Source organism: Symphalangus syndactylus, chromosome 8 (assembly GCF_028878055.3).
Source record: "Symphalangus syndactylus isolate Jambi chromosome 8, NHGRI_mSymSyn1-v2.1_pri, whole genome shotgun sequence".
Classification (NCBI taxonomy): Eukaryota; Metazoa; Chordata; class Mammalia; order Primates; family Hylobatidae; genus Symphalangus; species Symphalangus syndactylus.
In genome coordinates, this window is record NC_072430.2 from 13,780,501 (window position 1) to 13,805,041 (window position 24,541).

General features: G+C 45.3%; 1 non-coding gene and 2 pseudogenes across 1 annotated transcript; all 3 read left to right on the top strand.

The window, feature by feature from the left end:
- Positions 1–5,797: 5,797 nt before the first annotated feature.
- On the top strand, positions 5,798–6,800 carry LOC129488706 (small ribosomal subunit protein uS2-like; annotated as a pseudogene).
- Positions 6,801–13,863: 7,063 nt separating this feature from the next.
- LOC129489076 (small nucleolar RNA U13) lies at positions 13,864–13,966 on the top strand. The gene has a single exon (XR_008659890.1). It is a non-coding gene; the product is annotated as a small nucleolar RNA U13 (small nucleolar RNA).
- A 6,524-nt stretch (positions 13,967–20,490) lies between these two features.
- Positions 20,491–21,072, top strand: LOC129488861 (high mobility group protein B3-like; annotated as a pseudogene).
- The last annotated feature ends 3,469 nt before the right edge of the window (positions 21,073–24,541 follow it).

The following is a 24,541-nucleotide window of genomic DNA, read 5'->3' on the forward strand; positions in this document are numbered from 1 at the left end:
AAATATGAGGTCCATTTGGACTCCATTCCAGGCTGCTCCCCCTGCATCGGGGATGAGGGCAGACAAGCTGCTGTTCTTTAAATTTACCTCTCCAGTCCCCTTCTTCACTCCGGCGGGGTCCTGTTGCCTTCCGTGAGCCCTGCTTCAAGGCCCAGAAGGCACCCCAGGAATTCTCACTTCCAAGATTGTGTTCCTGGCCGGGCGCGGTGGCTCACGCCTGTAATCCCAGCACTTTGGGAGGCCGAGGCGGGCGGATCACGAGGTCAGGAGATCGAGACCATCCTAGCTAACACGGTGAAACCCCATCTATACTAAAAATACAAAAAATTAGCCCGGCGTGGTGGCGGGCGCCTGTAGTCCCAGCTACTTGAGAGGCTGAGGCAGGAGAATGGCATGAACCCGGGAGATGGAGCTTGCAGTGAGCTGAGATCGTGCCACTGCACTCCAGCCTGGGCGTTAGAGTGAGACTCTGTCTCAAAAAAAAAAAAAAAATTGTGTTCCTGCCATTCACCCACCTGGAAAGGCTCCCCTGCCTGCCCAAAGCCTCCCTGCTGTTACGCAGCCATCCTCTCATCCTGTCCTCATCCTGGGTCCTTGTCCTGGTCCTCGCTTCTTCCCTGAAGACTGTGCAGACCAGCCCCCAGGGTGGCCCACCCCTCCTTGCCTTTTCCTGCCTGAGGTCACAGTACATTTATTGAGCTCCAGCTGTGTACCTGGCACAAGACGCCTATGCTAGGACTCCCTAACTCTCCAACGGCCTGTGAGACGTCAATGGGCAAGTGAGAGGCGACTGACTGAGACTCAGGAGGGGCTGTAACTCTTCCAACATCAGGAGCAAGCAAAGGGAGAGCCAGGACTGGGCTCCAAGGCCGAAACTCTGCAATTGATCCTTTCATTCCTGGTCAGTGGAGAGCCCTCGAACCTCCTGTGCTTAGGTCAGTGTGGGGCCCAGTTGAAAACTCAGTAGAGCTGCATCAGTGATTCTCCACCTTCTGGCTTCCGGTACTCCAGCCTTTCCCGATAGCTCTGGATGGAACGCCTCTCGGGAAGAACACGGGCGCCCCTGCCTTCCTAAACACACTATTCTGAAAAGTCATGTCAGCTTTTCCCACAGCTCGAAGGTGTCCTTTTCCCACATCCCTTGCTTCACTGCAGTGTAGAGACGGCCCTGGGGGATGCAGGAGAGAAAGGGCCGTTTGCCCCTCCAGTAATTCTCCAGCTCTTGGATCTGCTGAAGATGATTGATCCCCATCTAGTTCTAGATCAGTCAGTTCCCATCTAGATCTGTCAGTTGCCTCTCATGCACACATACACAGTTGTCATTACCAGATTCTGGTAGCATAGCCCTCTGGAGCCTGCCCTGACCCGCGAGCCACTCTGCTCTGAGCTGGGGAAACCCACTGTCTGGAACTAGGGAGACCACAGTGGGGGGGGAGAGGAAAGGGCTTTGGAGTTTGAACTCTGGCTATGACCCTGAATGCTGTGGGACCTTGGGCAAGTGACTTCATGTCTCTGAGGCACGGTTTCTGAGCCAGTCAAATGGGAATGGTAATAGCTACCACTCACAGTTGCTCTGGAGGTCCATGGAGAAAATTCCCAGAGAGCACCAGCACAGGAGGTGCAGAGTCCACCCTTCCAAAGCTCAGAGGACTCACCACCTCCTGGGGGGCTGCCCTTTCCACCTCTCCCCACGAAAGGAGCACAGAGCTCAGAGTCTGTAGAACACAGATCAAGGCTTATTAGGCCACACAGGGTGGGGAGTTAGAGACTCACTCCTCCTCCCCGGTTTCCTCCTCCAGTTTTGCCTACCTCACTGAGTACTGAGCTCATGATAGGAGACATAGAAGCCCTTGGTAAGGGACCCTGCAACACCAGATAAGGTGTTAGTGTTTTTATCATTGCCTCTGCTTTGCAGGCAAGGACTTGGAGATTCAGAAGGGCAAGAGGCTTTCTCAAGCTCACGGACAGAAAGCAGTGCCCTTAGACTCCAGTCTGCTGGCTCTGACACCCACTGGCTGCAAGGCAGGTGGGTGAAAAAGGATAGAGAGAAGGAATAAGTGGGTGAATAGACTACCCCAGCACTCCTGGAGCCTCAGACCTGCCCATTATTGCAGGGTTGACCTATTAAAGTAAGCACATCTCTCAAATACAAACAGGTTTTTCCAAGCTCTGCTTGAGGAAACACCATTTCCTCCATTCCTTAGGCTGCTGCCCTACCCTTGGAGCCATTTGGGCTTTATTGGATGGAGTCATGAAAAGCCACATTGGCCTTTGGTGGCTGCCCCCCTACTCCTCTCTCCTTCCTTTGTTCCTTCCATCTACAGTGTTTATTGAGCACCTACTTTGGGCAAAGCTATGTCTGAAGCATTGAGGACATAGCTGTGAATAGAGAAACTTCTTGCCCACTCTCAGGTCACAGGACACACATAGCAGAACTCATGCATAATATAATTTCAGGACAGGAGAACTGTAATTTAAAAATTTAGTCAGTGGAGGGTGATACAGACTAAGCTCTTTGATTTTAATTCAAATTTCTTTCCTTTTTTTTTTCTTGAGACGGAGTCTTGCTCTGTCACCCAGGCTGGAGTGCAGTGGCGTGATCTCGGCTAACTGCAATCTCCGCCTCCCAGGTTCACACCATTCTCCTGCCTCAGACTCCCGAGCAGCTGGGACTACAGGTGCCCGCCACCATGCCCGGCTAATTTTTTGTATTTTTAGTAGAGACGGGGTTTCACCGTGTTAGCCAGGATGGTCTTGATCTCCTGACCTTGTGATCTGCCTGCCTCGGTCTCCCAAAGTGCTGGGATTACAGGCGTGAGCCACCACGTCTGGCCTCAAATTTCATTTTTTTCTTTTGGTCATCAGTACACATAGTGCAAAATAAAAAGTTGCAAAGGAATACACAGTTAAAGCTTTTAACAGTTTATGTTTTTCAAAAACACCATAAAGAGGGTAAAAATGCAAGTCTCAAACTGGGAGAAGTTATAACTGATAAGGATTTAAATCTATACCATATAAGAAATGTCTATAATTGGCTGGCCACGGTGGCTCACACCTGTAATCCCAGCACTTTGGGAGGCCAGATCACCTGAGATCAGGAGTTCGAGACCAGCCTGCCTGACATGGTGAAACCCCACCTCTACTAAAAATACAAAATTAGCCAGGTGTGGTGGTGCGCACCTGTAATCTCAGCTACTCAGGAGGCTGAGGCAGGAGAATCACTTGAACCCAGCAGGCAGAGGTTGCAGTGAGCTGAGATTGTGCCATTGCACTCCAGCCTGGGCAAAAAGAGCAAAACTCCATCAGAAAGAAAGAAAGAAAGAAAGAAAGAAAGAAAGAAAGAAAGAAAGAAAGAAAGAGAGAGAGAAAGAAAGAAAGAAAAGAGAGAGAGAGAGAGAAAGAAAGAAAACAGAGACAGAGAGAGAAAGAAAGAAAGATAGATAGATCTATAATTTAATAAGATCAACAACCCAATAGAAATACAGGCAAAAGACAACAACAGGCACTCAGGGGTTGATAAATAATAAGAACAAATACTTAAAGTCATCTGTTATTGCAAATGCAAGCTATCTCAGTCCATTTTGGATGCTATAACAAAATACTGGCCGGGCACAGTGGCTCACGCTTGTAATCCCAGCACTTTGGGAGGCCGAGGCGGGCGGATCATGAGGTCAGGAGATCGAGACCATGGTGAAACCCCGTCTCTACTAAAAATACAAAAAATTAGCCAGGCGTGGTGGTGGGCGCCTGTAGTACCAGCTACTCGGACAGGCTGAGGCAGGAGAATGGCATGAACCCGGGAGGCGGAGCTTGCAGTGAGCCGAGATTGTGCCACTGCACTCCAGCCTGGGCAACAGAACGAGACTCCGTCTCAAAACAAAAAACAAAAAACAAAATACCATAGACTGGGTGGCTTAAAAACAGCAAAAATTTATTCTCCACAATTCTGGAGGCTGGGAAATCCAAGATCAAGGCCCTGGCAGACATGGTGTCTGGTGAGGGCTGGCTTTGTGTTCACAGATGGATAGCCATCATCTCACTGTGTCCTCACATGGCAGAAGGGGTGAATGAGCTCTCTGGGGCTCTTTTCTAGGAGGGATCCACCCTCAGGACCTCATTACCTTCCAAAGGCCTCACCTCCCAATACCATCAAACACTGGGGTTTAGTTTTCTTTTTCTGAGACAGAGTCTCACCCTGTGGCTGGAGTACAGTGGGGCTATCATGGATCACTGCAGCCTCAATCTCCCAGGCTCAGGTGATCCTCCCACCTTAGCCTCCCAGGCAGCTAGAACTACAGGCACTTACCACCATGCCCAGCAAATTGTTTTGTATTTTTTGTAGAGACGGGTTTCCACCATGTTGCCCAGGCTGGTCTTGAACTCCTGGGCTCAAGCGATCCTCTAATCTGAGCATCCCAGTGCTGGCTTTACAGGCCTGAGCCACTGTGCCCAGCTGGGGTTTAGTTTTCAACATATGAATTTGGGTGGACACAAATAATCTATAGCGCAAAGACCATAATAAGTTACCATGTACTGGCCACCAGACTGGCAAAAATGAAAAAGTCTGACAATATCAAGTGCTGCTGAGGATATGGAACAATGGGAACTTTTTGTTGTCTTTTAGAGACAGGGTCTCACTCTGTTACCCAGGCTGGAGTGCAATGGCATGATCATAGCTCACTGCAGCCTCAAACTCCTAGGCTCCGGCAATCTTCCTGTCTTGACCTTCAAGTAACTAGCACTATGGGCATGAGCCATCATTCCTGGCTAATTTTTTTTTTTTTTTTTTTTTTTTTGAGATGGAGTCTCACTCTGTCGCCCAGGCTGGAGTGCAGTGTCGCAGTCTCGACTCACTGCAAGCTCCGCCTCCCGGGTTCACGCCATTCTCCTGCCTCAGCCTCTCCGAGTAGCTGCGACTACAGGCACCCGCCACCACGCCCGGCTAATTTTTTGTATTTTTAGTAGAGACGGGGTGTCACCGTGTTCTCGATCTCCTGACCTCGTGATCCGCCCGCCTTGGCCTCCCAAAGTGCTGGGATTACAAGCGTGAGCCACCGCGCCCGGCCTTGCCAATTTTTTAAAAATTATTTTTGGTAGAGACAAGATCTCACTATGTTTCCCAGGCTGGTCTCAAACTCCTGGGCTCGAGCAGTCCTCAGCCTCAGCCTCCCAAAGTGTTGGCGTTACAGGCATGAGTTGCTGCCCCTGGCTTCAATGGGAACTCTTAGACCCTGCTTGGGAGTGTAAGTTCAAGGTAAGAGCAGAAAATAATGAAGCACAATGCAAAGATCACATAATCAACAAAGCCAAAACTTAGTTCTTTGGCAAAAGCCAGTAAAATTGACATTTTGGACAACAATCTGACATTGACAATTAAAGTTGAAGTTGTGTGGCCCCTACAACTGAGCCGTTCCACCCAAAGTATTTGCCCTAAAGAAACTCTTGGCTGGGCGCAGTGGCTCATGCCTGTAATCTCAGCACTTTGGGAGGCCGAGGTGGTGGATGACCTGAAGTCAGGAGTTCAAGACCAGCCTGGCCAACATGGTGAAACTCTTTGCCTACTAAAAATACAAAAAAAATTAGCTGGGCGTGGTGGCCCACGCCTGTAATCCCAGCTTCTCGAGAGGCTGAGGCAGAATCACTTGAACCTCAGAGGCGGAGGCTGTGGTGAACCGAGATGGCACCACTGCACTCCAGCCTGGGTGACAGAGTAAGATTCCATATCAAAAAAAAAAAAAAAAAAGAAAGAAAAAAAAGAAAAGAAACTCCCGCTTTCCGCGCTACCCATAGAGGGGTCCATACGGCGTTGTTCTGGATTCCCATCGTAACTTAAAGGGAAACTTGCACAAGGTCCGGAGCCTTTGATGTCCTGCAAATGAAGGAGGAGCATGTCCTTAAGTTCCTTGCGGCAGGAACCCACTTAGGTGGCACCAATCTTGACTTCCAGATGGAACAGGACATCTGTAAAAGGAAAAGTGATGGCATCTACACAATAAATCTGTGGAGGACCTGGGAGAAGCTTCTGCTGGCAGCTCGTGCCATTGTTGCCATTGAAAACCCTGCTGATGTTAGTGCCATGTCATTCAGGAATACTGGCCAGAGGGCCGTGCTGAAGTTTGCTGCTGCCACTGGAGCCACTCCAATTGCTGGCCGCTTCACTCCTGGAACATTCACTAACCAGATCCCAGCAGCCTTCCGGGAGCCACAGCTTCTCGTGGTTACTGACCCCAGGGCTGACCACCGGTCGCTCACGGAGGCATCTTATGTTAACCTACCTACCACTGCACGTAACACAGATTCTCCTCTGCACTATGGGGACGTTGCCATCCCATGCGACAACAAAGGAGCTCCCTCACTGGGTTTGATGTGGTGGACGCTGGCTCGGGAAGTTCTGCGCATGCGTGGCACCATTTCCCGTGAACACCCGTGGGAGGTCATGCCTGATCTCTACTTCTACAGAGATCCTGAAGAGATTAAAAAAGAAGAGCAGGCTGCTGCTGAAAAGGCTGTGACCAAAGAGGAATTTCAGGGTGAATGGACTGCTCCAGCTCCTGAGCTGCTACTCAGCCTGAGGTTGCAGACTGGTCTGACGGCATGCAGGTGCCCTCTGTGCCTATTCAGCAGCTCCCTACTGAAGACTGGAGGGCTCAGCCTGCCACGGAAGACTGGTCTGCAGCTCCCACTGCTCAGGCCACTGAAGGGGTAGGAGCAACCCCTGAATAGTCTTAAGCTGCTCTTGCACAGGCTCTTCAGCAACATGGAAATAAGGCTGATGGAAAATAAACATCAGTTTCTAAAAAAAAAAACCTCTCAAACATATGCACGGGAACATGTATAAGAATAGTCATTGCACTACAGTTCGTTATAGAAACACACTGGAAACAATTCAAATGTCCATTATCTGTATGAATACAGAAAATGGAATATTAGCACAAAGAAATAGTATATAACAGAGAGAATAATTTTTACAGCTACACACAATGTGAATGCATCTCAGTATCATAATATTGAGATATTATTTAAAAAACTAGAGCAATTCTTAGAATACACATAGCATGATTCAGAAATGAAAACGTGCAAAACCAAACAACATACTGTTTAAAGATGCAAACGTATAGAATGAAACTATTGAAAAAAACACAAGGGGATGAAAAACACAAAAATCAGGGTAGTGGTGGCTGGGAACAGTGGCTTACACCTGTAATCCCAACACTTTGGGAGGCTGAGGAGGGCAGATCGCTTGAGCCCAGGAGTTTGAGACCAGCCTGGGCAACATGGTGAAACCCCGTCTCTACTAAAAATACAAAAATTAGCAGGGTGTGGTGGCACATGCCTGTAATCCTAGCTACTCGGGAGGCTGAGGCACAAGAATGGCTTGAGCCGGGGAGGCAGAGGTTGCAGTGAGCCGAGATGATGCTACTGCACTCCAGCCTGGGTGACAGAGTGAGACTCCAACTCAAATAAATAAATAAATAATCCTTACTCCGTTCTCCCCTGTGGATCTGGTTTTACCTGGGAGTCAGTGCACCAGGGCATAGCTAACAGCAGACCCTCCACTGTTCTGGCCCTCATTATGGATTCCATGCAGGAGGCTGATGGGGGATGGTCACCAGGAGACAGAGATTCTACCCTGACTTTGCATTTGGCTGCCAAGTGGCCTTGCCTATAGCCTTCCTTCCCACCTTGAACTTGAGCTTCCTCATCTGAGGATCACAACGGCTCTGACTGTCCATAATTTTCCCCAGCACACATTAGCTGTCATCATTTTTTTTTTTTTTTTTTTGCTGCTAGTATAATTTCAGGTCAAGGATAAGAGCAGAGTTGAAAGAGCAAAACCCTCAAAGGTCTAGCCCTTCATCTTGACAAATCCCTGACCTCACATGGACAGCTCAGCATGGCAAGGCAGCATGTAGCCTGGGAAGTTGTTAGAACAAGATTCTGTTCACTCAGCTCTGCTGCCTCCTCTCCCTCGGATGTGACCTCAGACATGAGCTGGCCAGGGCTGGCCCTCTGAGTCAGCCCTGAGTCCCAACCATACGCCTTCCCCGTGGGGCTGCTGGCCTCAAAGCCTCCTTTAACAAAGAGGGCAGGAGGATGGATGACTCGGCGTGTGTAATATACCCAAGTGCAGATGAATAATTGATGTGTTTGAGTATTAATGAGCAGGAACTGGCTATTTTAGCCAGTAAAGCCAAAAAGATATTCTGTTAAAGCAAATCCTCCAATTTACACCTAAGGCAAAAAAACAAAAAACAAAAAACAAAAAAACAAAAAAAAAACCATAAACAACAACACCCCCAAACTTCCTAGAACCCCGGTTTTTAACAGAAACCTACTTGGAAAAGATTCTATTTTTATAAGCATGTTATTTTAAAAATTACAATTTTAGGGTTGAAATGGAAAAGGGACAGTGTGTAAGTGTGTGTGTGTGTGTGATGGTGCCACTGTCTTCCACTCCTCAGGCCTGGCCCTGAGCAGCACACTGTCATTCCTGACTCTGTTTTTTGTTTGTTTTGTTTTGTTTTGTTTTGTTTTGTTTTGAGACGGAGTTTCGCTCTTGTTACCCAGGCTGGGGTGTAGTGTGGCTCAATCTTGGCTCACTGCAACCTCCACCTCCTGGGTTCAAGTGATTCTCCTGCCTCAGCCTCCTGAGTAACTGGGATTACAGGCACTCGCCACCACACCTGGCTAACTTTTTGTATTTTTAGTAGAGACGGGGTTTCACCATGTTGGCCAGGCTGGTCTCAAACTCCTGACCTCAGGTGATCCGCCCACCTCAGCCTCCCAAAGTGCTGAGATTACAAGTGTGAACAACCGCGCCCAGCCAAAAACAATATAATCATATCAATAGGCACAGAAAAAGCATTTGACAAAATGCAACACCTTTTTTCTTCTGAGACGGAGTTTTTCACTCTTGTTGCCCAGGCTGGAGTGCAGTGGCGGGATTGGTGGGATCCTGGTTCACTGCAACTTCCGCCTCCCAGGTTCAAGCACTTCTCATGCCTCAGCCTCTCAAGCAGCTGCGATTACAGGCACGTGGCATCACGACTGGCTAATTTTTGTATTTTTAGTAAAAACGGGGTTTCACCATGTTACCCAGGTTGGTCTCGAACTACTGGCATCAGGTGATCTGCCTGCCTTGGCCTCTCAAAGTGCTGGGATTACAGGCATGAGCCACCATGCTCAGCCATGCAACACCTTTTTTTAGAGGCAGGGTCTAGCTCTGTTGCCCAGGCTATAGCGCAGTGGCACAGGCATACCTCACTGTAGCCTCGAACTCCTGGGTTCAAGCAACCCTCTTGCCTCAGCTTCCTGAGTAGCTAAGAATACAGCTATGCACTGCCACCACACCTGGCTCATTCTTTTTTTTTTTTTTTTTTTTTGAGATGGAGTCTCGCTCTGTCGCCCAGGCTGGAGTGCAGTGGCGCAATCTCGGCTCACTGCAAGCTCCGCCTCCTGGGTTCACGCCATTCTCCTGCCTCAGCCTCTCCGAGTAGCTGGGACTACAGGCGCCCGCCACCACGCCTGGCTAATTTTTTTTGTATTTTTAGTAGAGACGGGGTTTCACTGTGGTCTCGATCTCCTGACCTCGTGATCCGCCCGCCTCGGCCTCCCAAAGTGCTGGGATTACAAGCGTGAGCCACCGCGCCCGGCCTGGCTCATTCTTTAAAAACAATTTTTTTAAGATTAGAAATGGGGTCTTGCTATGTTGCCCAGGCTGGTCTTGAACTCTGGGCCTCAAGTATTCTCCAATCTCAGCTTCCCAAAATGCTGAGATTAGAGGTGTGAGCCACCATACCTGGCTCCAAGACAATTTCATGATAAAAAACAAAAAACCACCCTTAACAAACCAGGAATACAAAGGAACTTTGCATAAAGGGCATCTATGGGCCAGGCGAGGTGGCTCATGCCTGTAATCCCAGCACTTTAGGAGGCTGAGGTAGGTGCATCACCTGAGGTCAGGAGTTCGAAACCAACCTGGCCAACATGGTGAAACCCTGTCTCCACTGAAAATATAAAAATTAGCTGGGCATGGTGGCGCCCACCTGTAATCCCAGTTACTCGGGAGGCTGAGGCATGAGAATTGCTTGAACTGGGGAGGCAAAGGTTGCAGTGAGCCAAGATCATGCCACTGCACTCCAGCCTGGGTGACAGAGTGAGACTCAGTCTCAAGAAAAAAAAAAAAAAAAAAAAAAAAAGAAAGACAAGAAAAGACTGAATGCTTTCTTCCTAAGATCATGAACAAGACAAGGATGTCTGCTCTTGGTGTTTCTACTCAACATTGTACTGGAGGTTCTAGCTAGGGCAATTAGGCAAGAAAATAAAAGGCATTCAGATTGTAAAGGAAAACTATCTCTATTTGCAGATGTTACGATCCTGCATAGCATTAAGAGATATACCTAATGTAAATGACGAGTTAATGGGTGCAGCACACCAACATGGCACATGTATACATATGTAACAAACCTGCACATTGTGCACATGTACCCTAGAACTTAAAGTATAATAATAAAAAAAAAAAATCAAAGAACATGCCCAGGAAAAAAAAATACTAAGAAATCCGGCCAGGCACGGTGGCTAATGCCTGTAATCCCAGCACTTTGGGAGGCAGAGGTGGGTGGATCACCTAAGGTCAGCAGCTGGAGACCAGCCTGGCCAACATGGTGAAATCCCATTTCTACTAAAAATACAAAAAAAAAAAAATTAGTCGGGCATGGTGGTGTGCACCTGTAGTCCCAGCTACTTGGGAGGCTGAGACAGGAGAATCGCTTGAACCCGGGAGGCGGAGGTTGCAGTGAGCCAAGATTGCACCATCGCACTCCAGCCTGGATGGCAAAGCAAGACTCCGTCTCAAAAAAAAAAAAAAAAAAAGGGAAATGCTAAGAAATCCACTAAAAAACTAAGAAATAATGAACGAATTCAGCAAGGTTGCAGGATACAAGATCAATATACAAAAAATATATATATACACACACACAAATATATGTGTGTGTGTGTGTGTGTATATATATATATTTTGTTTTGTTTTGTTTTTTTAGATGGAGTCTTGCCCTGTTGCCCAGGCTGGAGTGCAGTGGTGCAATCTTGGTTCACTGCAACCTCCACCTCCCAGGTTCAAGGGATTCTCCTGCCTCAGCCTCCCGAGTAGCTGGGATTACAGGCACCTGCCACCACACCTGGCTAATTTTTGTATTTCTACTAGAGTCAGGGTTTCACCATGTTGGCCAGGGTGGTTTTAACTCCTGACCTCAAGGGATCCACGCTCCTTGGCCTCCCAAAATACTGGGATCACAGGTGTGAGCCATCATACCTGGCCCAATTATATTTCTTTCTTTTTTTTTTTTTTTTTTTTTTGGGATGGAGTCTCGCTCTGTAGCCCAGGCTGGAGGACAGTGGCATGAACTTGGCTCACCGCAACCTCCACCCCTCAGGTTCAAGTGATCCTCATGCCTCAGCCTTCCGAGTAGCTGAGATTACAGGTGTGTGCCACCACAAGTGGCTAATTTTTGTATTTTTAGTAGAGACAGGGTTTTACCATGTTGGTCAGGCTGGTCTCAAACTCCTGGCCTCAAGTGATCCACCCACCTCGGCCTTCCGAAGTGCTGGGATTACAGGTGTGAGCCATCATGCCCAACTAAAAATCAGTTATATTTCTATGTAGTGGCAATGAGCAAACTGAAAAAGAAATTTTAAAAAGTTTATAAGATCATCAAAAGTAATAAAATACATAGAAATAAATTTAACAAAAGAAGTGCACATTTATACTTTAAAACTACAAAATATTGTTGAAAAAATTAAAGACCTAAATATATGGAGAGACACCCATGTTTATGGATCAGAAGGACTTAATATTGATAACATAGCAATGCCTTCTAAATTGATCTACACATTCAATGCAGTCCTTATTAAAATCCCAGTTGACTTCTTTGTGGAAATTGACAATCCGAACACTCGCATGGTAATTCAAGAGACTCAGAATAGCGAAAAGAACCTTGGGAAAAAAAAAAGAACAGAGTTGGAGGATTCACACTTTCTGACTTCAAAACTTACTACCAAAGCTATAGTAATGAAGACCATGTGGTACCGGCAGAAGGATAAACATATAAGTCACTGAAATAGAATTGAACCCAGACGTAAACCTTCACATTTGCAGTCAATTGATTTTAGAGAAGGTACCAAGGTAATTTTTTTGTTTGTTTGTTTTGTTTTGTTTTGTTTTGTTTTTTATTGTTTTTGAGATAGAGTCTAGCTCTGTTGCCCAGGCTGGAGTGTGGTGGCACAATCTCAGCTCACTGCAACTTCTGCCTCCCAGGTTCAAGCGATTCTTCTGCCTCAGCCCCCGAGTAGCTGGGATTACAGGAGCCCACCACCACGCCCGGCTAATTTTTGTATTTTTAGTAGAGACGGGGTTTCATGGTGTTTGCCAGGCTGGTCTCTAACTCCTGATCTTGTTATCTGCCCACCTTGGGCTCCCAAAGTGCTGGTATTACAAGCGTGAGCTACCATGCCTGGCCACCAACGTAATTTAATTGGGGGCAAAATGGTGCTGTGACAACTGAATATCCACGTTCAAAAGAATGAATTTGGACTCCTATCTCAAGTCATATACAAAAATTAACTCAAAGTGGATCAAACACCTAAATATGAGACTTAAAATTATGAAACTCTCAGAAAAAAAAGTAGGTGGAGGTCGTCACGACCTAGCATTAGGCGATAGTTTCTTAGCTATGACACAATGCACATACAGCAGCCACAACAAAGTAGATGAAGTGGACATCATCAGAATGAAAAGCTTTTATGCTTCAAAGGAAACTACCAAGAAAGTAAAAAAAGAAGCCACAAAATGGAACAAAAATTTTGCAAATCATAGATCTGTTAAGGGACTTCTATCTAGAATACATAAAGAACTCTTACAACTCAATAATAAAAAGACAAAAAAATTAAAAGTGGATGAAAAATCTGCACAGACATTTCTACAGAGAAGACATACAAATGGCCAATAAGCATATGAAAAGATGTTCAACATTATCAGCCATGAGGGAAATGCCATCTAAACCACAATGAGATCTCACTCCACACCCACGAGAATGTCTCTCATCAAAACACCAGATAATACTATACAGCTGTTGACTGAATATAGAGAAATACACTGCTGGTAAGTATGTCAAATGGTGCAGCCACTTGGGAAAACAGATTAATAGGAATTACAGAAAAAGAGAACAGAGAAAACAGAGGGAAGAAAATTATCAGAGAAATAATAAATAAGGCTTTTCCAAAGCTGAAAAATCACCTCCAGTGACCAACCCAATGAGTGAAATTTCTTTTTCTTTTTCTTCTTCTTTTTTTTTTTTTTTTTTTTTGAGACAGAGTCTTGCTCTGTTGCCCAGGCTGGAGTGCTGTGGCACAATCTCAGCTCACTGCAACCTCCACCTCCCGGGTTCAAGTGATTCTCCTGCCTCAGCCTCTCAAGTAGCTGGGACTACAGGCGCCCGCCACCACGCCTGGCTAATTTTTGTATTTTTACTGGAGACGGGGTTTCACTGTGTTAGCCAGGATGGTCGCGATCTCCTGACCTCATGATCTGTCCGCCTCAGCCTCCCAAAGTGCTGGGATTACAGGTGTGAGCCACCGCGCCTGGCCCCAGTGAGTGAAATTTCATGACATCAAGGACAAAGAGAAAGCTGGGAGCTCTGCTTTCTGCAAAGACAGCTTACTTGGCACTCTGAGTGGCAAGCAGTGTGATTAGACCTTGGGTAGAGGATGCTCTCTGAGTAGTTTCTGGTCTCACAAGGGTTCTAAGAAAGGCCCTCCTTGTATTGTTGGGAAGGGAAGGTTAAGATGTTGCTTAAATTAAAAATTTTGATCCTTTTGTAGTTCATGAGTGTGCTGATTGGGTGTTCATGAATACGTGTGAGATGTGCCACTTTTAAACTTCGTTAGGATGTTGACACATTACCTTCTGATGTGAAAAAAATTAGATTTTGCTAAATTAAATATGCATGGTAAAACTTCAAGGGCAACCATTAAAAGGATGGAAATGGAATGCATACATTCCAAAACAGACAAGAGAATAAACTAGAATGGGAAAATAAGCATACCATCAAACAAAATACCACCAATCAGTCCCCCCAAAAAAGGCAGGAAAGGAGAAGAAACATAAAATTCAGAAAAAATATAAATAATATTGTAAAAACTCAAATATTTAGTAATTATAATAAAATCGAATAAAACTTATCAGTTAAAAGAGTAGGAAGCTGGGCATGGTGGCTCATGTCTGTAATCCTAGCACTTTGGGAGGCTGAGGTGACAGGATCACTTGAGCCCAGGAGTTTGAGACCAGCCTGGGCAACATAGTGAAACCTCGTCTCTATTTAAAATTAAAAAAAAAAAAAAAAAAAAAAAAAAAGACTAGGAGACTGATTATCTTATTGAATTTTTTTAAAAAATCAAAATCTAAGGCTGGGCATAATAGCTCATTCCTGTAATCCCAACACTTTGGAAAGCCAAGGTGGGGGAATCACTTGGGCTCAGGAGTTTAAGACCAGCCTGAGCAACATGGTAAAAACCTGTCTCTACAAAAAATTAAATAATTAGCCAGGCACGGTGGCACGTGCCTGTAGTCCCAGTTACTTGGGAGGCTGAGGTGGGAGGATCAATTGAGCCTGGGAGGTTGAGGCTGCAGTGGGCAATGTTCACACCACTGCCCTCCAGCCTGGGTGACAGAGTGAAATCCTGTCTCAAAAAACAAAACAAAACAGGCCAGGCATGCTGACTCACGCCTGTAATCCCAGCACTTTGGGAGGCCGAGGTGGGCGGATCACAAGGTCAGGAGTTTGAGACCAGCCTGGCCAACATAGTGAAACCCTGTCTCTACTAAAAATACAAAAATTAGCCAGGTGTGGTGGTGGGCACCTGAAGTCCCAGCTGCTTGGGAGGCTGAGGCGGGAGAATCGCTTGAACCCAGGAGGCAGAGGTTGCAGTGAGCTGAGATGATGCCATTGAACTCTAGCCTGGGTGACAGAGTGAGACTCCATCTCAAAAACAAAAAACAAAAAACAAAAAAAACCCCGAAAAATAAAAATAAAAATTCAGCTATATGCTGTTATAAGAGACACATTAAGCCCTAAGGACACAGAAAAGCTGAAATAAAAAGATGGAAAAGGATAGGCCAAGCAAATACTAATAAAAAGAAAACTGTTATAACCATATTAATATCACACAAAATAGGTTTTAAGACAAAATGCATTGTTAGAAATAAAGTGTGTCACTATATAATAATAAAATGTTTAATTTACCAGGGTGATACAATAACTTAAAACTTGTATGCATCTAATAAAATAGCTTCAAAATATATAAAGCAGGGGCCAGGTGTAATCCCAGCACTTTGGGAGGCCAAGGCAGGCAGATCACGAGGTCAAGAGATCAAGACCATCCTGGCCAACATGGTGAAACCCCATCTCTACTAAAAATAGAAAAATTAGCTGGGTGTGTGGCACACACCTGTAACCCCAGCTACCCGGGAGGCTGAGGCAGGAGAATCGCTTGAACTCGGGAGGTCAAGGTTGCAGTGAACCGAGATCGTGCCACTGCACTCCAGCCTGGCGACAGAGCAAGACTCCATCTCAAAAAAAAAAAAAAAAAAGAAAAGAAAAAAGAAAAAAGATATAGCAAACATTGCCAGAACTATGGAGGACATACTGACAAACATGAAAGATTTTAATAACTCCTTCAATTGTTGGGAAATCAAACATACAAAAATCATTAAAGATACTGATTGTTTGAACAATGCCGTTTATAAGGTTGATGTAATGGACATATACATAACTTTTTTTTGTTTGTTTTTGAGACGGAGTCTCGCTCTGTTGCCCAGGCTGGAGTGAAACGGTACGATATTCACTCACTGCAAGCTCCGCCCCCCCGGTTCAAGCCATTCTCCTGCCTCAGCCTCCCGAGTAGCTGGGACTACAGGCGCCCACCACCACACCTGGCTAATTTTTTTGTATTTTTAGTAGAGACAGGGTTTCACAGTGTTTGCCAGGTTGGTCTCGATCTCCTGACCTCATGATCTGCCCACCTCAGCCTCCCAAAGTGCTGGGATTACAGGAGTGAGCCACTGCGCCCGGCCCATATACATAACTCTTGATCAACAATTAAGGACTACATATTTTTCTGAACCACACATGAAACATTTAAAAAAATGGGTCATGCCAGACACAGTGGTGCATGCTTATAGTTCCAGCTACTGGGGAGGCTGAGGTGGGATATATTACTTGAGCCCGGGAGTTTGAGATCAACCTGGGCAACATAGCAAGACCTCGTCTCTTAAAAAAAAATCATGTATTGGGCCATGAAGAAAGTCTTAAACCACTTTCAGAACAGATATCATAAGGCCACATTCTCTGACCATAAAGCAATTAAAGAGTCAAAGATAATAAAAGAATCCCACAAATTTGAACACACACACACACACACACACACACACCACGCCAATAATTTATGGCCAAAGAAATCAAGAAGAGGCTGGGCGCGGTGGCTCACACCTGTAATCCCAGCACTTTGGGAGGCCAAGGAGGGCGGATCACGAGGTCATGAGATTGAGACCAGCCTGGCTAACACGGTGAAACCCCGCCTCTACTAAAAATACAAAAAATTAGCTGGGCGAGGTGGCAGGTGCCTGTAGTCCCAGCTACTCAGGAGGCTGAGGCAGGAGAATGGCATGAACCCCACGGGGCAGAGCCTGCAGTGAGCCGAAAACGTGCCACTGCACTCCAGCCTGGACGACAGCAAGACTCCATCTCAAAAAAAAAAATGAAATCAAGAAGAAAATAACAAAGTTAGAAAAATAAAAAAAAGTTAATAATAAAAATTTTATTATACACATTAAAACTTGTGGGATACAACAAACGCAGTATTTACAGAGAAAATTATAGCCTTTATGCTTAAATAAGAAGAGAAGGGCTAAACATTAATAAGGTATGTGTTCATATTGTGTAGTTAGAAAAAGAACACAACCTGGCAGGGCGCGGTGGCTCACACCTGTAATTCCAGCACTTTGGGAGGCTGAGGCGGGTGGATCACAAGGTCAGGAGATCGAGACCATCCTAGCTAACACAGTGAAACCCTGTCTCTACTAAAAATACAAAAAAATTAGCCGGGCGTGGTGGCAGGTGCCTGTAGTCCCAGCTACTCGGGAGGCTGAGGCAGGAGAATGGCGTGAACCTGGGAGGTGGAGCTTGCAGTGAGCCGAGATCGTGCCACTGCACTCCAACCTGGGTGACAGAGCGAGACTCTGTCTCAAAAAAAAAAAAAAAAAGAAAAGAAAAAGAACACATCCTGAGATGTGACAGAGTTAAAAATAATAATAATAAAGAAAAAGAACGCAGGCCGGGCGCGGTGGCTCACGCCTGTAATCCCAGCACTTTGAGAGGCTGAGGCGAGCGGATCATGAGGTCAGGAGATCGAGACCATCCTGGCCAACACGATGAAATCCCATCTCTACTAAAAATACAAAAAATTAGCCGGGCGTGGTGGCGGGCACCTGTAATCCCAGCTACTCGGGAGGCTGAGGCAGGAGAATGGCATGAACCTGGGAGGTGGTGCTTGAAGTGAGCCGAGATCACGCCACTGCACTCCAGCCTGGGCTATGGGGTGAGACCTCGTCTCAGAAAAAAAAAAAAAAAAAAGAAGAGGAACAAGGCAGGACAATTACCTCACTGCCTGTCAAGGCTTATTATAAATTATGGTAATTAAGGCAGCGTGATTAGTGCACAAATACAAAAATCGTCCAGTGAACCAGCAAGAAAAACTCCGAAGCAGACCAACACACACGGATACCTGATTGACAACAGAGGGCATTGCAGAGCCTGGAGAACAGTCTTCTTCTTTTTTTTTTTCTTCTTCCTTTTTTTTCTTTAGATGGGGTTTCTCCATGTTGGCTAGACTTGTCTCAAAGTCTTGAGCTCAAGCAATTCATCTGCCTCAGTCTCCCAAAGTGCTGGGATTACTGGCGTGAGCCACTGCACCCGGCCCGCCACTTGTATATTTTCTTTGGAAAAATGTGTATACAGACGCCTAGCCCAATTTTTAATTGAGTTGTCTTTTTATTATTGAGTTGTAAGAATTATTTACACAGCAGTGATATCATGGAAGATGACACAGTAGAAACTGCCAGGAATCTGTCGCCCCCATCTAGACAACAATCTGGCAGAATCTGTCTGATGCAACTATTTTGGAACTTTGGAGTCCATCTGAAGGCCTGCGGTTTCCAGGGGAAGGCTTGTATCTTACTCCTTTTAGTGCCGCTATAACACAATGCCACAGACTGGGTATTTACAAGAAAATAAATCCATCGGCTCACAGTTTTGGAGGCTGGGAAGTCCAAGATCAATGAGCTGGCAACTGATGAGGGTCTCTTATGGCAGAAGGGCAAAGAGAAGAGAGAGAGAAAAAGAGAGCAAAAGGGGGGCCTAACTCTTCCCCCTTCTTTTTTTTTTTTGAGACAGAGTCTCACTCTGTCACCCAGGCTGGAGTGCAGTGGTGTGATGATAGCTCACTGCAGCCTCAATGTCCTGGGCTCAAGCAATCCTCCCACTTCAGCCTCCCCAGTAGCTGGGACTGCAGGCATGTGCCACCATGCCTGGCTAGTTTTATTATTTTTAGTAAAGACAGGATCTCACTATGTTGCCCAGGCTGGTCTTAAACTCCTGAGCTCAAGCAATCCTCCCACCTTGGCCTCCCAAATTACTGGCATTACAGATATGAGTCACTGTGCCCAGCCTTCTCCATTTTATAATTAACCCACTCCCATAATAATAAATGCATTCCCAAGATAACGGCATTAATTAATTCTCTCCACTCTTGTGGCATAATCATCTGTCATTTTTATGTTATTATTTTATTTTTTGAGACACGGCTTTGCTCTGTTACCCAGGCTAGCGTGCAGTGACATGATCATAGCTCCCTGCAGCCTTGAAATCCTGGGCTCAAGCCATCATCTCACTTCAGCCTCCTGAGTAGCTAGGACTGCAGGTGTGTGCCACCACATCTGGCTAATTTTTAAATTTTTTATTCTTTATTTTAAATTTTATTTTTAGAGTCAGGGTCTTGCTGTGTCTCCCAGGCTGGAGTGCAGTGGCATGATTACAGCTCACTGCAGCCTCAACCTCCCAGGCCCCAGTATCCTCCCACCTCAGCCTCCTGAGTAGCTGGCATGTGCCACCGTGTCCTGCTAATTTATTTTATTTTATTTTTTGTAGCGAGGGGGTCTCCCTATATTGCCTAGACTGGTCGTGAACTCCTAGGCCCAAGTAATCCTCCTGCCTCAGCCTCCCAAAGTGCTAAGATTACAGGTGTGACTCACCACCCGTGGCCCTAATCATCTCTTAACCCTCCCAACTCCTAATACTGTTAAAATGGCAATCAAATTTCAACATGAGTTTGGAAAGGGGCAAATATCCAAACCATAACAGCTTGAATGTAAATCCTGGTTAATTTCGGTCAGTGTCCTCTCTTTGCATGGTAGTGGCTATGCATTCCCCAGCCTCCTCAGCCCTACATGCAGTCATTCTTGGAACAGCTTGCAGCATCCAGAGTTAGCACATAACCTTGTCCTCCATATACTGGAGATGTGTGTTCTTTTTTTTTTCTCCCAAGATGAAGTCTTGCTCTGTCGCCCAGGCTGGAGTGCAGAGGTGTCATCTCAGCTCACTGCAACCTCCGCCTCCCGGGTTCAAGCAATTCTCCCACCTCAGTCTCCAGAGTAGCTGGGATTACAGGTGTGTACCACCAAGCCTGGCTAATTTTTGCATTTTTAGTAGAGACAGGGTTTCACCATGTTGGCCAGGCTGGTCTCAGAGTCTTGACCTCAGGTGATCCGCCTGCCTCAGCCTGCCAAAGTGCTGGGATTACAGGCGTGAGCCACCGCGCCCAGCCAAGATATGTATTCTCATCACTGGCTGTTGCTTCTGATTGCAGAGGTTCAGACACAGAGGTGACTGCCATTGTTACAACCCCACTGGCTAAAGCAGCTTCCAGGGCATTTAAAGAGATAGAGACTGGTTTTTGAGTTTTTTTTTTTTTGTTTTTTACTTATTTATTTATTTACTGAGACGGAGTCTCATTCTGTTGCCAGGCCGGAGTGCAGTGGCGTGATCTCGGCTCACTGCAGTCTCTGCCTCCTGGGTTCAAGTGATTCTCCTGACTCAGCCTCCTGAGTAGCTGGGACTACAGGCGCGTGCCACCATGCCCAGCTAACTTTTGTATTTTTATTAGAGACGGAGTTTCACCATGTTGGCCAGGCTGGTCTCAAACTCCTGACCTGAAGTGATCTGCCCGCCTTGGCCTCCCAAAGTGCTGGGATTACAGAGGTGAGCCACCGCACCCGGCTGGCTTTGTCTTTAATGCTTACTAGACAAAGCATTTTGTCACATTAATAATGCTCAGAGAGCTAAAGAAAGATGCAGATAGAGACTAGCGAACAATACAGTCAGGATGGCTAAATGTGATCCCAAGAAACCAAAGGACAAGATGTCTGCTTATGCCTTCTTTGTGCAGATGTGCAGAGAAGGACATAGAAGAAAAACTCAGACGTCCCTGTCAATTTTGCAGAATTTTCCAAGACGTCCTCTGAGAGGTGCAAGACAATGGGAAAGAGAAGTCTAAATCTGATGAAATTGCAAAGGCAGATAAAGTATGCTATGATCGGGAAATGGAGGATAACGGACCAGCTAAGGGAGGCAAGAAATTTCCTAATACTCCCAAAGGCCATCCTCTGTATTATTCCTGTTCTGCTCAGAATTCCTCCCCAAGACCAAATCCACAGACCCTGGCATCTCTACTGGAGACGTGGCAAAAAGCTGGGTGAGATGTGGAATAACTTAAATGACAGTGCAAAGCAGCCTTACATCACTAAGGCGGCAAAGCTGAAGAAGAAGTATGAGAAGGATGTTGCTGACTTTAAGTCTAAAGGAAAGTTTGATGGCACAAAGCGTCCTGCTAAAGTTGCCTGGAAAAATGTGGAAGAGGAAGATGAAGAAGATGAGGAGGAAGAAGAAAGAGGAGGAGGATGAATAAAAAAAACTGTTTAACTGTCAAAACAAGAAAAGAAAGATGCAGACAAAGCAAAGCAAATTATTTAGGGACAAAATGGAAAGATCAATAAAAATATAGTGAACACAAGAAGGAACCAAAAGGAAATTCTGTAGCTGAAAAGTACAATAACTGAAATGAAAAATTCATGGAGGGATTCAGAAGCAGATTTGAACAGGCCAAAGAAGGAATCAACAAACTTGAAGATAAGACAACTGAAATGATTGAGTCTGAGGAACAGAAAGAAAGAGGACTGAAGAAGAGTAAACAGAGTCCAAGAAACCTGTGGGACACCATCAAGTAGAAGAACACACACTATCAGGGTGCCAGAAATAGAACAGAGACGGGGAAAGAGAAAATTAAATTGGCTGGGTGCAGCGGCTCACAACTGTCATCCCAGCATTTTTGTAGGCTGAGGTGGGTGGATCACTTGAGGTCAGGACTTCGAGACCAGCCTGGCCAACATGGTGAGACCCTGTCTCTAGTAAAAATACAAAAATTAGCTAGGAGTGGTGGCAGGTGTCTGTAATCCCAGCTGCTTGGGAGGCTGAGGCAGGAGACTCACTTGAACCCAGGAGGCAGAGATTGCAGTGAGCTGAGATTGTGCCACTGTACTCCAGCCTGGGCAACAGAGCAAGACTCCATCTCAAAAGAAAAAAGAAAATGAGATTATTATTGTTTTTAATCGATAAATAATAAGAGATTATTTGAAGAAATAATGGCTGAAAACATCTCAAATTTGGTGAAATACATGAACCTAAACATCCAAGAAGCTCAGTGAACTCCAAGTAGGATGAATTTAAAGAGGCCCTCACAGAGACACACTATAATCAAACTGCCCAAACCACAGATAACAGAATCTTTAATTTTTGATTAATTAGTTAATTAATTAATTAATCTTATAGATTAACTAATTAATCTTATAGAGATAGGATCTTGTTATATTGCCCAGGCTAGTCTCAAACTCCTGGACTCAAGCGATCCTCCTGCCTTGGCCTCCCAAAGTACGGGGATTGCAGGTGTGAGCCACCGCACCCAGCCACAGGTGTGAGCCAAGAGAGAATCTTGAAAGCAGTGAGAGAGAAACAAATTGTTACATACAAGGGATCGCCAGTAAGATTAACAGCAGATTTCTCAGCAGAAACGTTGGCAGCAAGAAGGCAATGGGTTGGTACATTCAAAGAGATAAAAGAAAAAACTGTCAATCAAGAATCCTGCTGGACAAGTTAGCTCCTTCCTGTAATTCTAGCTACTTAGAAGGCTTGAGATGAGAGAATCACTTGAGGTCAGGAGTTCAAGACCAGCCTGGGCAACATAGCAAGACCTCATCTCTAAAAAAAAATTTTTTTTTAATTAGCCAGGCATGTCGGTGCACAACTGTAGTTGCAGCTTCTTAGGAGGCTGAGGCAGGGATGATTACTTGAGCTAAGGAGTTTGAGGATGCAGTGAGCTATGGTCATACCACTACTCTCCATCCTGGGTGACAGAGTGAGACTCTGTCTCTTAAAAAAGAAAACAAAACAAAACAAAAGTAATCCTATACCTGGCAAAACTGCCCTCATAAAAGAAGAAATGAAGGTATTCCCAGATAAACAAAAGCAGAAAGAGTTTATTACCACTAGATCTTTCTTACAGAAAATGCTAAAGGGACTTCTGCAGATTGAAATTAAAGGACATTCTGCCATTATATAGGCAGTAGGAAGAAAGTAACAATTAAAAAAAATAAATTAAAGAACACTAGACAATAACTCAAAGTCCTATGAAGAAATAAAGATCTCCTATAAAGGTAAATACATGGACAATTACAAAAGCTAGTATTATTGTCGTTTTGGGTTGTAACACCACTTTTCCTTTTATACATGATTTAAAAGACTAATAGTAAAAAGCCAGTAATAAGTCTATGTTTTTTGGCACGCAATGTATAAAGGTGTAACTTTTGCCATCATTAACTGAGAGGGTGGTGGCAGAGCCGTATAAGAGCAGAGTATGCTACAGTAGCCCCTCCTTACCCAAGGCTTTACTTTCTGTGGTTGCAGTTACTCATGGTCAACTGTGGCCCAAAAATATTAAATGGAAAATTCCAGAAGTAAACAATTCATAAGTTTTAAACTGTGCACCATTCTGAGTAGCATGATGCAATCTCTTGCTAGCTTGCTCCATCCTGCTTAGGATGTGAATCATCCCTTTGTCCAGCGTATCCACATTTTATATGTTACCTGCCCCATTAGTCACTCAGTAGCCATCTCTGATCGACTCTCACGGTATCACAGCGATCGTGTTCAAGTACTCCTGTTTTAATTAATAACAGCCCCAAAGGGCAAGAGTAGTGATGCTGGCATTTTATCATCTCACATGATCATAAGAAGGGTGAATACAGTATAATAAGATATTTTGAGAGAGAGAGAGACCACATTCACTTAACTTTTATTATAGTAGGTTATTATAATTGTTCTATTTCATTGTTAGTTATTGCTGTTAATCTCTTACTGTGCCTAATTTATAAATTAAACTTTATCATGGGTATGTAGGTATACAAAAAAAAAATACTATATACATAGTAATCAAGTCTTTTTTCTTTTTTTGACCTCAGGTGATCTGCCTGCCTCAGCCTCCCAAAGTGCTGGGATTACAGGCATGAGCCACCTTGCCTAGCCGGACCGTATATATTCTTTTTTTTTTTTTTTTTTTTTTTGAGAAGGAGTCTCACTCTGTCACCCAGGCTGGAGTGCAGTGGCGCAATCTCGGCTCACTGCAAGCTCCGCCTCCCGGGTTCACACTGTTCTCCTGCCGCAGCCTCTCCGAGTAGCTGGGACTACAGGCCCCCGCCACCATGCCCGGCTAATTTTTTGTATTTTTAGTAGAGACGGGGTTTCACCATGGTCTCGATCTCCTGACCTTGTGATCCGCCCGCCTCGGCCTCCCAAAGTGCTGGGATTACAAGCGTGAGCCACCGTGCCGGGCTTATATTCTTTAACATACATAAAACAGTACTTTGAGAAAGAAAGAAAAGAAAAATGTAAAAAGCAGGACAATTCTAAAAGCTCTCAGAGAGAGAGAAATTAACCTACTAAGGAATGAAAATCCAATCACATCAAATTTATCAGCATCATTGGATGCTTGAGGACCCTGGAGCAATGCCTTCAATGTTCTCAGTAAAAATAATCTGAAACTTGAAATTCTATACCTAGCTAATTTACCAATAAAATGTAAGGGCAGAATAAAGACTTTTTTTTTTTTTTTTGAGATGAAGTCTCGCTCTGTTGCCCAGGCTGGAGTGCAGTGGCATGATCTCAGCTCACTGCAACCTCCGCCTCCTGGGTTCAAGTGATTCTCCTGCCTCAGCCTCCCAAGTAGCTGGGATTACAGGTGCCTGCCACCATGCCCGGCTAATTTTTGTATTTTTAGTAGCGACGGGGTTTCACCATGTTGGTCAGGCTGGTTTTGAAGTCCTGAC